Source organism: Pseudophryne corroboree, chromosome 4, assembly GCF_028390025.1.
Source record: "Pseudophryne corroboree isolate aPseCor3 chromosome 4, aPseCor3.hap2, whole genome shotgun sequence".
NCBI classification, from domain to species: domain Eukaryota; kingdom Metazoa; phylum Chordata; class Amphibia; order Anura; family Myobatrachidae; genus Pseudophryne; species Pseudophryne corroboree.
This window is the reverse complement of record NC_086447.1, coordinates 764213305-764226037: the sequence shown is the minus strand read 5'-3', so window position 1 is coordinate 764226037 and position 12733 is coordinate 764213305. Positions and strand designations below refer to the sequence as shown.

General features: G+C 43.4%; 1 pseudogene; it reads left to right on the top strand.

Annotated features, from left to right (window-relative positions):
- Window positions 1-237: 237 nt before the first annotated feature.
- Window positions 238-332, top strand: LOC134913256 (U2 spliceosomal RNA; annotated as a pseudogene).
- Window positions 333-12733: the final 12401 nt, after the last annotated feature.

Below are 12733 nucleotides of genomic sequence, written 5' to 3'. Positions count from 1 at the left end.
TATTAAAGGGGCAATCACTTACAAGGCAAAACCATGCTTTGTAAGTGATTGTCCCTTTAAAAAACGTCCGAGTTCGGACGGAATCCCGCACATCACCCGAACTCGGGCAGCATTACATCCCGTCCTATATGTTTACAGGTTGGCATGGTCATGGGGATTGGAAAAGGTAATCATGTGATAATCACCTTTCTTAGTATTGAATAGATCTACTGTACTTTGGGTAATATGTAAATGTTTATCACTTCTCTGCTTTTTGGCTAAGATCAAGTGTAGTATTTGTTCTTTTGCAGAGGGTGTTGAAAGAGCCCCTGGTATAGAATGGAGAAAAGCTTGGCATGGCTTGATGACCTGGGCAGCTTGCAGCCCAAGGTGCTATGAGGTCCTGGTGCTGCCTGAGCCAGAGGTGCCTGAAAATGCAGTGGTGATGGCACTTTGCGCTAGTAAGACACAAGCACTGAGCACTTTACCTTTCAGGATGCACTTTTATCTTTCTTTTGTCCTGGCCTTTCAGCCATTTGCTTCACAGCATTCTACTTTGTACCTCAATGTTTTCCAGCAAACCTGCCTCAGTATTTGCTTCACAACATTCAGACATACATAGTAACATAGTAACATAGTATTTGAGGTTGAATAGAGGCAAATTGCCCATCGTGTTCAACCTGTTTTAAGTTGATTAATTCTGCCACAGTGTATACAAGCAAACCTGCTTCCACAGCATTCTTTTGCACCTCCTCTACATATATAATACATTTAAAATTGTGCTTTTTCACAGAAGTAAATAATATTATTTATATATGTAATGTATTAAAATGTATTTATTAATAAAACATATTTATATAAATATTGGAAATAAATTCACAAAAATAGCAAACCTCAAATGATGTGTCCCTAATACCAGTATACAGTTTAGACAATACATAACATAACATGCAACATTTAAAAAATATAAAAAAAGTTCCAAAAATTTCTTGGTGTAAATAATAGGGCATTAAAAATGCTTCCTAGAAGCCTAAAAATTTATCATAGTAAATTCCAAAATCACAATGAAATTCCAGTTGGGAAACCAAAGAAAGTAAAGATGGACTAACAGTAATTGTACCAGCTGATATCGGAAGTTGTCTATTATCCATTCACAGTCATTTTGTCCATATCCTATATAATAAAAGGATAATGCTGCTTCTCACATAAATGGGGGGAATTAAAGTGTTTTGAGCATCGGCGTCCACCAGATGGTGCTTGACGGAGCAATTCAAGTGTTACTCCATTCAGGCATGCATAGCTGCCAGCTCTGACATTACTGTTATGCTGTTCTGTCATTTTGATGGTCTGGTAACTAGTGTACTGATAAATGTAAGGTTCATCAATAGTTGTATCTATTACTCTTATTGGTGTTCCAGAGAGAATTCATTCATAAGGAGTACTCGCCCTCCATACAACCAGCAATACAATTGTGCCTTGGGTAGTGCTTTCTGGCTGTTTCCTACATGCCATGGCTGTCTTTGTTGGGTGGTGTGCGTGGACTAATAACCACTTTCATACTCCTTCCTCCTTTCATGTAGTCACAGAATTACCTTTCCTAATTGAATTCACACATCTTTTCTCACTTTATGTGTCCTCATACATCTAGCCACGATATACCACACAGCTGGAGATGATTGCCACTAGTTTTGTGACAGATCTTTTTTTGCCAAAAATGCATCTTAGCAGGGCTGGATTTCCCGCAAGGCAACCTAAGCACCCGCATTTCCACAGGAGCACTGTGCTTGTGCCATGACATCCGCTGCATCATAACATCACACAGCGGATCTCCCCGCACTTTTATATATTTTAAACATAAAATATAGTGGGGGATTGGGAGGGTGCACTTTTTTGTTTTTTTTAAATGGACAGCACCCTATCACCCACTGCTTCTCCCGGTCTACTCTTGCTTGTCATCCTCTCGCCATCACCCTCTTCCTCTCCCTGTCCACCATTGCTGATCATCCTCTCCGTCACCCTGTCTCCATCACCCTCTACCTCTCCCTTTCACCCACTCTCTGTCACCCTCTGAGTCTTCCTGTTACCTTCTCACTATTACCCACTGCTTCTCCCTATCACCTGCTCCATCACTCTGTTATCCTCTTCATCACCCACTGCTTCTCCATCACCCCCTGCTTGTCATCGTCTCTCTCTCCACATCACCCTCTCTCTCTCTCTCTCTCTCTCTCTCTCTCTCTCCCCGTCACCCACTGCTAATCCCTGTGCTAGGGACTAATGACAATCTTGTAAAAGCAATATTAGGATGAGAAATGTTTGGAAACACAAAATGGTTTCATACACTGCATGTGGGCGGTCGGTTAACTTTAAATGTGCCAAGGTACTTGTACGATGCCACTTGTAGAGAGAATTCCAACACAGAGTGATTGAAGGGACCATTTGGGGAAGGTAACAGTGAGTGGCATCAAAAATGCAAGGGACAAAAATATAGTGCTATGGATTGATTGATTGATTGATTGATTGATTGATAGAGTGAGGGGGGCCCCAAACTGATATCTTGCCTAGGGTCCCATGAGGACTGAGGGAGTAATTCAGACCTGATCGCTAGGGTGCATTTTTTGCAGCCCTGCGATCAGATAGTTGCCTCCTACAGGGGGAGGGGGATAGGTCTGTGCAGGTGTGCGATCGTATTTGTAGCAGAACTGCACAAACATCAGTTTGTGCAGTCTCTGCTCAGGACTTACTCTTCCTCTGCGATGTAATCCTGCTGATCAGGGCCAGAGCTGACGTCAGACACCCTCCCTGAAAACGGCTGGTCCCACCTGCATTTTTCCGGACACTCCTGTAAAACGGTCAGTTGCCATCGCTTTTTTCGCACCATCCTGTCGCTAGGCACCAATCCCAGGTGCAGTCATCTGGCTTGCCAGCGCATTGCGGTGCATACGCATGCACAGTTCAGATCTGATCGCCCGCTGAGCGAAAATGCACAGCAGCGATCAGGTCTGAATTACCCCCTAAATCTGGCTCTACATTCTAGTTTGCAATTTGTTGCAACTGTGACGCATCAGGAGTCTGTGTTCATAGGCGTGCGCAGGGGGGTGCCTGGTGCGCACAGGCACCCCCTAATGTCTGTAACCCCCTCACACACACCTGCTGCTGCAGTATCGGCGATCGCAGAGTGTGCTCATTTCTGTCCTCCCACCCATTGCTCCTGCCACCCCCTCCGCTCAGTCTGGCTGTCATTCATTTTTATGGTGCAGCATCACCCGACGTAATCCTACTCCCAGTTCCTCTAACCTGTAGGATGTGTCGGGATGATGTCATGCCGCGTGCATGCCCGCTCATGCTCCCACCCACGCGCTCTCTCTCCTCATCATGTGCCAACGCCACACAATACAGCGTTCCTCTTGGAGGAGGACAAGTTCAAATTCAATATCGATATATATTTCGAGAGATTAGGATATAATCTATGGTAAAAAAATATACAAATTGAACATATATTAAACAGATTATATATATATATATATATATATATATGTGCATCAATTCTCTATATTATTTAGTCTGCATTGAGTGTCAATATGTGGTGGTAGACACGCCTGATAGGTGGTGCTAGACATGCCCATTAGGTGGTGTTAGACATGCCCAATAGGCGGTGCTAAACACGCCCTTCTAATCGAGCACCCCCTAATAAAATGTTCTGCGCACGCCTATGTCTGTGTTGATTAATTTGAGGATCGAGTTTGGGAACCATTGCTGTACATGAAACACAAAGGAACTTGACTTGGAAAATAGCCGTGGCCACTGCATCATAAAAGTTTGTATGCAAATTAAGAGCACACAGATATACAAGTGTCACGTGTCAAATTCATGAGCACAGTCTCTGGGTGTGTCCTAGTTGCACTGCGATTCAGATACATTTTTGGCAAAAAAAGTTGCAAAAAAGACACTAGGTGCTAGCATAGGAGGTGATTCCGAGTTGTTCGCTCGCTATCTGCTTTTAGCAGCATTGCACACGCTAAGCTGCCACCCTCTGGGAGTGTATCTTAGCTTAGCAGAAGTGCGAACGAAAGATTAGCAGAATTGCGAATAGAAATTTCTTAGCAGTTTCTGAGTAGCTCCAGACTTACTCAGCCATTGCGACCAGCTCAGTCCTTTTCGTTCCTGGTTTGACGTCACAAACACACCCAGCGTTTGCCCAACCACTCCCCCGTTTCTCCAGCCACTCCTGCGTTTTGCAACTCGAACGCCTGTGTTTTTATGCACACTCCCATAAAACGGCCAGTTTCCGACCAGAAACACCCACTTCCTGTCAATCACACTACGATCAGCACAGCCAGGGGCGGATCCAGAAGAAAATGATAGGGGGGGGCACCATGAAAGGGGCAAGTACATTTGCGTGCGGCTTCGGTGCATGTGAGGTGGCGCATCTTATACAATGCCCACAGTTGTAGCGCTCATTATGCAATGTCCACTGTACTGGTAGTGCCCCTTATATAAACCCCATAGTAGTGGTGCCCCTTATGCAATGCTCGTATTACCCCCAGTAGTAATGTTGCCTGTAGTAATGCCCCCAATCATTTAGCACCCTAGTAGTTATGCCCCCAGTGGTAATGCCCCTGCAGTTATGACCCCAGTAGTTTACCCTCGCCCACTTTAGTTTAGCCTCCCAGTGGTAATGCCCCCAGTAGTTTGCCTGCTTGTAGTTTAGCCACCAGTAGTAATGCACCCCTGTAGTTTGCCCCATTGTAGTTTAGCCCCTATAGTTATGCCCCCCTTGTATTTTAGCCCCCAGTAGTAATGCCCCCAGTAGTTATCCCCCTGTAGTTTGGCCCCTGTAGTTATGCCCCCAGTAGTCTGGCCCCCCTGTAGTTAAGCCGCCAGTAGTAATGCCCCTGTAGTTACGCCACCAGTAGTAATGCCCTCCTGTAGTATGCCCCCAGTTGTTAGCCCCTTTGTAGTTGACCCCCAGTAATAATGTCCCCCAGTAGTTTGCCCCCAGTAGATGCCCCCCAGTAATAATGTCCCCCAGTAGATGCCCCCCATTAATAATGTCCTCCAGTAGTTTGCCCCCAGTAGCTGCCCCCAGTAGTAATGCCCCCAATAGATGACCCCCCAGTAGTAATGCCCCCAGTAGATACCCCCCAGCAATAATGCCCCCAGTAGATGGTCCCCAGTAATAATGCCCCCAGTAGATGGCCCCCAGTAGCTGCCCCCAGTAGTAATGCCCCCAAAAGATGACCCCTCAGTAGTAATGCCCCCAGTAGATGCCCCCAGTAATAATGCCCCAGTAGTTATGCCCCCCCAGTAGTAATGCCCCTTGTTGATGCCTCCCCAGTAGTAATGTCCCCCGTAGTTTGCCCCCAGTAGATGCCCCTGCTGCATTAAGGAAGATAAAACAGAACATACTTACCAAGCCCCGTTCCCGCTTCCAGACCGCTGCAGTCCTCCTCTTGGCGTCCTCTCCTCAGCACTATGAGAGAGACGTCATGACTGACATCTCTCCCATAGCGCACGCCGCACAGTGACAGCGCTGGAGGCCGGAGCTCAGTACTGAGCTCCTGCCTCTGGCTGTCGCTGTGCAGGGAGACGGGCGCCCGCTGGTAACACAATCTCAGCGGGCGCCCGTCATCTCCCTGTGCGGTGCCGATGCCGGGGGGGACACCGCGGACGGAGGCCACAAATGACAGGGGGGGCACGGGCCCGAGTGCCCCCCCCCCTGGATCCGCCACTGAGCACAGCGATGAAAAAGCTTCGTTATGCCATGAGTAAAATACCTAACTTTTGTGTAAAATAACTAAGCGCATGAGCTCTGCGAACCTTGCACATGCACAGTAAGCGACTAATCGCAGTAAGCGACTAATCGCAGTATAGCAAAAATCGGCAACGAGCGAACAACTCGAAATGACCCCCATAGTCTCATTGGACCTGGTGTAACAAGAGGTGCTATTTGGCATGACTGAAGCAAAGAAGTATGTCAACACATCTGTAATTAGGGGTTATCTAAAATTAAGAAATCTGAGCCCATTGTCTAAAGCAGAAAGTTTTAGGAGAATAAAAAATTAGAAAGATTTTAAAAATGCCACCAAATATATAAATTAGTGGTATTTCCCTTATTGGTGCAGTAGTTTTAAGCAGTACAATGTTTGTGTTTTTATGTGCACCATCTCATATATTTACCGTAAGTGTTTGTGTGCATAAGAGATAAGTAGCACTAGATGCACCTCTATGGACAATGATCCAATTGGGAGCCAATGATAGTGCATTAGGTTCCTCTCTTCTTCGATTCATACAAAATTTACAGTATATGGTTGGGTTCCCAGGGGAGGAGCCCTAACAATATCGGTGGAAATGATCATCATTAAAAGTATTTTAAAATCCTCATATACAGTAGGGAATCATTAAAAATTGGAAGTTCAATGGAAAAGGTCATTTACTGTATTGCTTAGAACCCAAATGTTTGCCCCTGAGTGTTTAGCAACCAATAACTGATATCATCTTGTAAAAATGGTTCTGGACACATGATGGGTTCTATAAAACTTTTTACATTTGCTACAAACACATAGACAGCACAGTGGGTGAACTAATCAGTTATTCTAGGAGTTCCTTTTGAAATTTCATATCTGCAAGATAACTTACATTTCTCTTCCGCTGACATGAAAGTTTTCTCACCTTTTACCCACCTGTTAAACATGTCCAATTTTATAACCTGCTCTTGATTTGTCTCACCAGATTGTCTCCTCTGGGAGCCATACGTAGCTTTCAGGCCATCAGAGGTTGGTATAACTATTTCTCAAGTTCACTTTCTAATTTGGTGGTCACAGTAATAGTTGTTATATATCTTGGTACAGGCCTCTCGGGCTTTATCACACAGTGATCTATGGTACCCCTAAATCTCTTTCACCAATTATAAGTTTTACAATTTTTCCAAAGATTACATCAATTTGCAGCTGCAGATGATCCTACTGTAAAATAAAACTCTTGCTTTAAAGATGAGAATAATATTTAAGAAAGATGATTAAAAGTTTTAAAACTGTTGCTCATTAAATCAAATTAAATAGAATTATGTATGCTGACAGATAGTGGCTTTTTATGAAATGGCAAATGTAAATGTTGTATATGATGTAATTTTTTTATTATTTTATTTATGATATACATTTTTAAATTATTATAATAATTCTCATGGTAAGTATTTACCATACAATCAGCAAAACATAAAGTAAAATGTTTCAAAAATTAAATGGAAAATACACTGAAAGAAAATACTTTGTGTTGACCCTTTCACTGCTTTTCATTTAAAAATAATCTACTGTATATTTTCAAGATCTCTTCAACAGCTGCAATATTATATAAAAAGAAAAACATAAAACAGTCTTATTTCATAAATGTAGGTTAAATATGTTCAAAATATTGTTTCAATGAATTATAAAAGCTGATCTCTCTTTAGGACACTGATACAATATATGCAGCTCCAATCACATACTCTATATGACAACCACATCCTTTAAGCACAGTAACAGTCATCTCCATGTAAAATATAAAAAAAATATACAATACTGTGCAAAAGTTTTAGGCAGGTGTGGAAAAAATGCTGCAAAGTAATTATGAATGCTTTCAAAAATAGAAGTGTTAAAAGTTTTTTTTTTTTTTAAATTAACAAAATGCAAAGTGAATGAACAGAAGATAAATCTAAATCAAATCCATATTTGGTGTGACCACCCTTAACCTTCAAAACAGATTAAATTCTTCTAGGTTCACTTGCACAAAGTCAGGTATTTTGTGGGATTATAGTCAGGTGTATAATTAACCCATCATACCAAACAGGTGATAATGATCATCATTTTTATATGTAGGTTGAAACACAATCATTAACTGAAACAGAAACAGCTGTGTAGGAGGCTTAAAACTAGGTGAGGAACAGCCAAACTCTGCTACAAAGGTGAGGTTGTGTAAGACAGTTTCATGTCACAGGTCATACACCATGGCAAAACTGAGCACAATAACAAGACACATGATAGTTATACTGCATCATCAGTGTAAGGAAGAACAAGGACAGGAAGTGATGATATGGCCCTACAGAGCCCTGATCTCAACATCATTGAGCATGTCTGGGATTACATGAAGAGACAAAAGGATTTGAGCAAGCTCTGTAGTCAGTTCTCCAAGATGTTTGGGAGGAACCTCCCTGCCAAGTTCCTTCAAAAACTGTGTGCAAGTGTAGCTAGAAGAATTGATGCTGTTTTGAAGGCAAAGGGTGGTAACACCAAATATTGATTTGATTGAGATCTCTCGTCTGTTCATTTACTTTGCATATTGTTAATTGATAAAAATAAACTATTAAAATTTCTATTTTTGAATGCATTCTTGCTTTGCAGCATACCTACATACATACGGGAATCCACTGCACTCGCCATTCCAAGGAGAGGCGTGCACTCACGTATTCCCCACCCCTAGGTTGGGGTGTGGTGGGCTGTGCCCGCCGAACTCAAATATAAATATACAGAGAACCCTGTACTCTCCTTAGCAGTTTCATTCACCTTAATGCTTTAGTATACATCTGAATAAACAATGGGGTTTTGGTTTATGAATTGTACAATGCATGTAAGCTTGCGGCTCACTCCACGGGACCCCATTTCACCGCAAGTCCTACTCTATCACATACATTTTTTGGGGACCTGGCTACTGTTGTCTCATAGGGAAAAATGTGCTTATCTGGTTTAAAGCTTACCTGCTACTCTTATGGCTTTTAAAAGGTAAGACAGTCACCAACACAACTACACAAGTGTGCTTACCTGGTTTAAAGCTCACCTGCCAACTGACTTCTGGCTTTTAAAGTGAGACAGTCACCAACACACCTAAACAGCAGCTGACCCAGATTAAAAGTAAATGAGCTTAGGGGTGCATGAGAGAGAGAGAAAACCCCATTGTTTATTCAGATGCATACTAAAGGATTAAGGTGAATGAACCTGCTAAGAAGAGTGCAGGGTTCTCTGTATATGTATATTTGAGTTTGGTGGTCACAGCACACCGCAGCCCAACCTAGGGGTGGGGAGTACGTGATTGCAATGGATACCCGTATGTGTATATTAGGGTTAATTTTTTATTTTATTTTATTTTAAAGTTTTTATTGAAACACAGAGTTCTTCACAACAGTGTATAGCTATGCATAACGCAGTATGCATCAGCAGTCTAACAAAATATATTTATACAGTACACAGAATATGATACATAACCATAATTGAAATTGCACACATTTGGTGAGATTGTGATTTGGAACTATACTGCTAAAATTCAACTGTCCTCACAAATTATATTAGAATACAGAAGAGGCCGAGCAGAGTGGGAGAGAGGCGGCAATTGTTCCCAGCCCATCCCTTAGATTTTCCCGTCCTCCAATCTATGAGCTAATATTAATCGGTGGATTCCCAGCAATTAATTGTATTGCATACCAGTATGTGCTTTTGATAGATTCATGAACTTTGCAGCGCATACCTAAATCAAAGGAGGCAATATAACTTTCCTAGGTTTCTATAAATTTCTTAACCCATCTATCTCCATCCAAGAGTGTCTCTATCCATTCCATGCTAAAGACATGCTAAAGAAAGTTTTTCTTGAAACATGTTCAATGATGGGGGGTTAACATCAATCCAGGCCTGCAATATTGTTTTGTGTGCGACCGCACTTATAATCAGTAACAGTCTTTTACAACCTTTCGTGACTCGCTGTCCCTCTGGAACCAGAATCTTCTTAATAAGGGACAACTCCAAAAGTAGTGATAAGTATCCGCTACTGAGGAGTGGCATAGTGGACAAGATGGAGAGGCAGACATCCCCGCTAAGAATTGTCTGCGTGGGGAGAAGTACACTTTGTGAAATTTATTAAGGAACATCTCCTGATGTTGAATGGCTGGCAATAAGGACCTGGACCACTTGAGTGCTTTAAGTAGATCTGCACAGGATAGAGAAGGGACCACCCGTGTCCAGCTTCTAATCCCAGTGTGGGTTCCCTTGTGTGTTATCTGAGGTCGCAATAGTGAATAATGTATTGAAATAGCTAATTTCATTGCAGGTAGAGAGCCAAGTAATACATCTATGGTATTTTTCCAATCATCATTTGAGAAACCTCTTACAACTCTTCATGCATAATGATTAACTTGCATATAAGCAAAAGGGAATTTCTGAAATGTGGGAAATTTCTCCAATGCTTGCGACTATTGGAGTCGGCGTCTAGTCTCTTTATCAATAAAAGAACCAACATTCACCAGGTCTTCCTGACGCAGTAATTTAAAAAGATTACCCGCCTGTCGTCCCTGGAATTCAGGATTACATAAGAATGGTAAAAATAGAGAATTACAGTATGTGAATTCAGATTCCTTTTATGCCTAAATATATGCCATACTTTCCACATGGACCACAGGGAAGGATTATTGCGGAGGTCCTCCAAAATTTCTGCGTCATGGAGATGTAGAAAACTGATGAAATCACAGTTTTCCAAAAATCCACGTTCTATAGTCGTATTAGCATATGTTTCCTCACCATGCAACCAATCACGCAGAAATCTAGGAATTGCCGCATAGTTGTGAGATTGAATATGGGGAAAATTAATTCCACCTTTAGGTTTATATTGCTGAAGTTTCAATAAATTTATAAGCGGGTGTTTAGATTTCCAAATAAATTTACAAAAACTTTTGTTTAAAGCGTGTAAATCTTTCTGATGGAGCAGTAATGGTAGGGCTTGTAGTAAATATAGAAGACGTGGGAACATCACTATTTTTTATGAGGCTAGCTCTACCCACATAAGACAATAAGAGATGGCTCCATCCTTCCAGCTCTCTAGTGATTTCTGTCAGCGTCCTGGTGATTTTTGTTATGATTCCTGTACTCCAGACCGGAGGAGATCTTATGGCAGAGGTCTGAGTACAGGGAAAATAAGCTGGTTGTGGGAGCAGGAGAGCCTAGTAACCCCTGGCACCCTAACTCCGTTGTCTCGCCCGTGTTATCAGAAATCCCCTGCGAGACTATGGTTGCTTGAGCCCATGGCAGCCGCGTTCGAAGGGCGGATTATGTCTGCCCAACCCCGATGCCCCCGCAGGTCTTAAAGGGAGACAAGGGGAAGTCCGAGACAGGGTGATAACAAGGGGCCCTCTGACTAAGCAACCAGGCCAGGGGTTACAAGCTAACTAACTTAAACCAAAGGTATGTGCGGACTAGCCGCCAGGGAAAAGGACAACCAAAGATCCCCTGATCCGTTACTCCTATCCAGCACCGCTGGATACCAGAGTGGATCTGTGGGAGCGGAATCCTCCGCAAAAGCTCCAGAACACAAGTAAACTAAATAATAAACAGTAAGCGGACAAGCCGCAACACACGGCTGAGCCGCGACTCACGAACACCACAAGATGTTAAAGGTGCTCGGTCAGACTCCAGGAACAGATGACAAACTTCCGAGTACAGGATCTCTGAGGACAGGAACCACCGGATAGAGCAGGACTGGAAACTCTCTGTAGCAGACACAGGCAAACAGGAAGCTATCACCGGCGTCTGTAAGGAGTCCTGAGGGTGCCTTTATTCAGGAACCCTCCAATCAAAATCCAGACAGGGTAATCAACTGAAATGCTGTGCAGCTTGCATGCTGCACGGCCAGCACACCATGAGGTAATCAGGACAGACCCAGCAACGGGGAACGCGGCTGAACGTGGCGTCCCCGTTGCTAAGGTCAGAGCGGCTCCGTGCGCCCGGCGTCTAGCGTTGCCAGGGAGCCGGCGGCTGTACGCGCACGGCGTCCCTGGTTGCTAGGCGCCGGGCCGCACCGACGAGCGGACCCCGGCGCCTAACAGTACCCCCCCCTTGAGGAGGGGTCAAGGAACCCCTAAAGCCGGGTTTCTGAGGAAATTCTCGAAAAAATGCCCTTTTGAGCCTCGGGGCATGAAGATCCTCATCCAGGACCCAAGACCTTTCCTCTGGCCCATAACCTCTCCAATGTACCAAAAAATAAAGCCGACCCCGGGACAACTTGGAATCGAGAACCTTCTCCACCAAGAACTCCTGCTGACCCTGTACATTTATTGGTGATCTCCCCTGAGATATTTTACGAGGAAATCTACTGGACGAAACATATGGTTTCAGTAATGAGCAATGGAAGGTATTTCCGATCCGTAAAGTTTTTGGTAAACGTAACCGGAAAGCAACTGGATTGACTTTTTTGATAATGAGAAATGGTCCAATAAATCTAGGACCCAATCTGGCTGAGGTTTGTCGAAGTTTAATGTTGCGAGTCGACAACCACACCCTGTCTCCTACTTTAAAAGTGCACGGCCGCCGGAGCCTGTCAGAAAATCTTTTTTCCCGGAATGCTGCTTTTCTGAGAGCCAAGTGCACTTTTTTCCAAATAAGTTTAAGATGAGAGGTCAGGGCCAGAGAGGAGACAGAGGAATGTTGAAAAAATGAATTAGCTCTGGGGTGAAAACCAAAAACTGCAAAAAATGGAGACACATTGGTGGAGGAATGACAGGCATTATTATAAGCAAACTCCGCCAATGGAAGAAACTCAGACCAGTCATTTTGGAGTTTGGCCGAGTACAAACGCAAATATTGTTTTAGAGATTGGTTAACTCGCTCAGTCTGCCCATTGGATTGGGGATGATAACCGGACGTTAAAGATAATTTCATCTTTAACGAAGCACAAAAAGACTTCCAAAATTGTGCAATGAATTGTGGACCCCTATCAGAAACAATATCAGTGGGTAAGCCATGGAGTC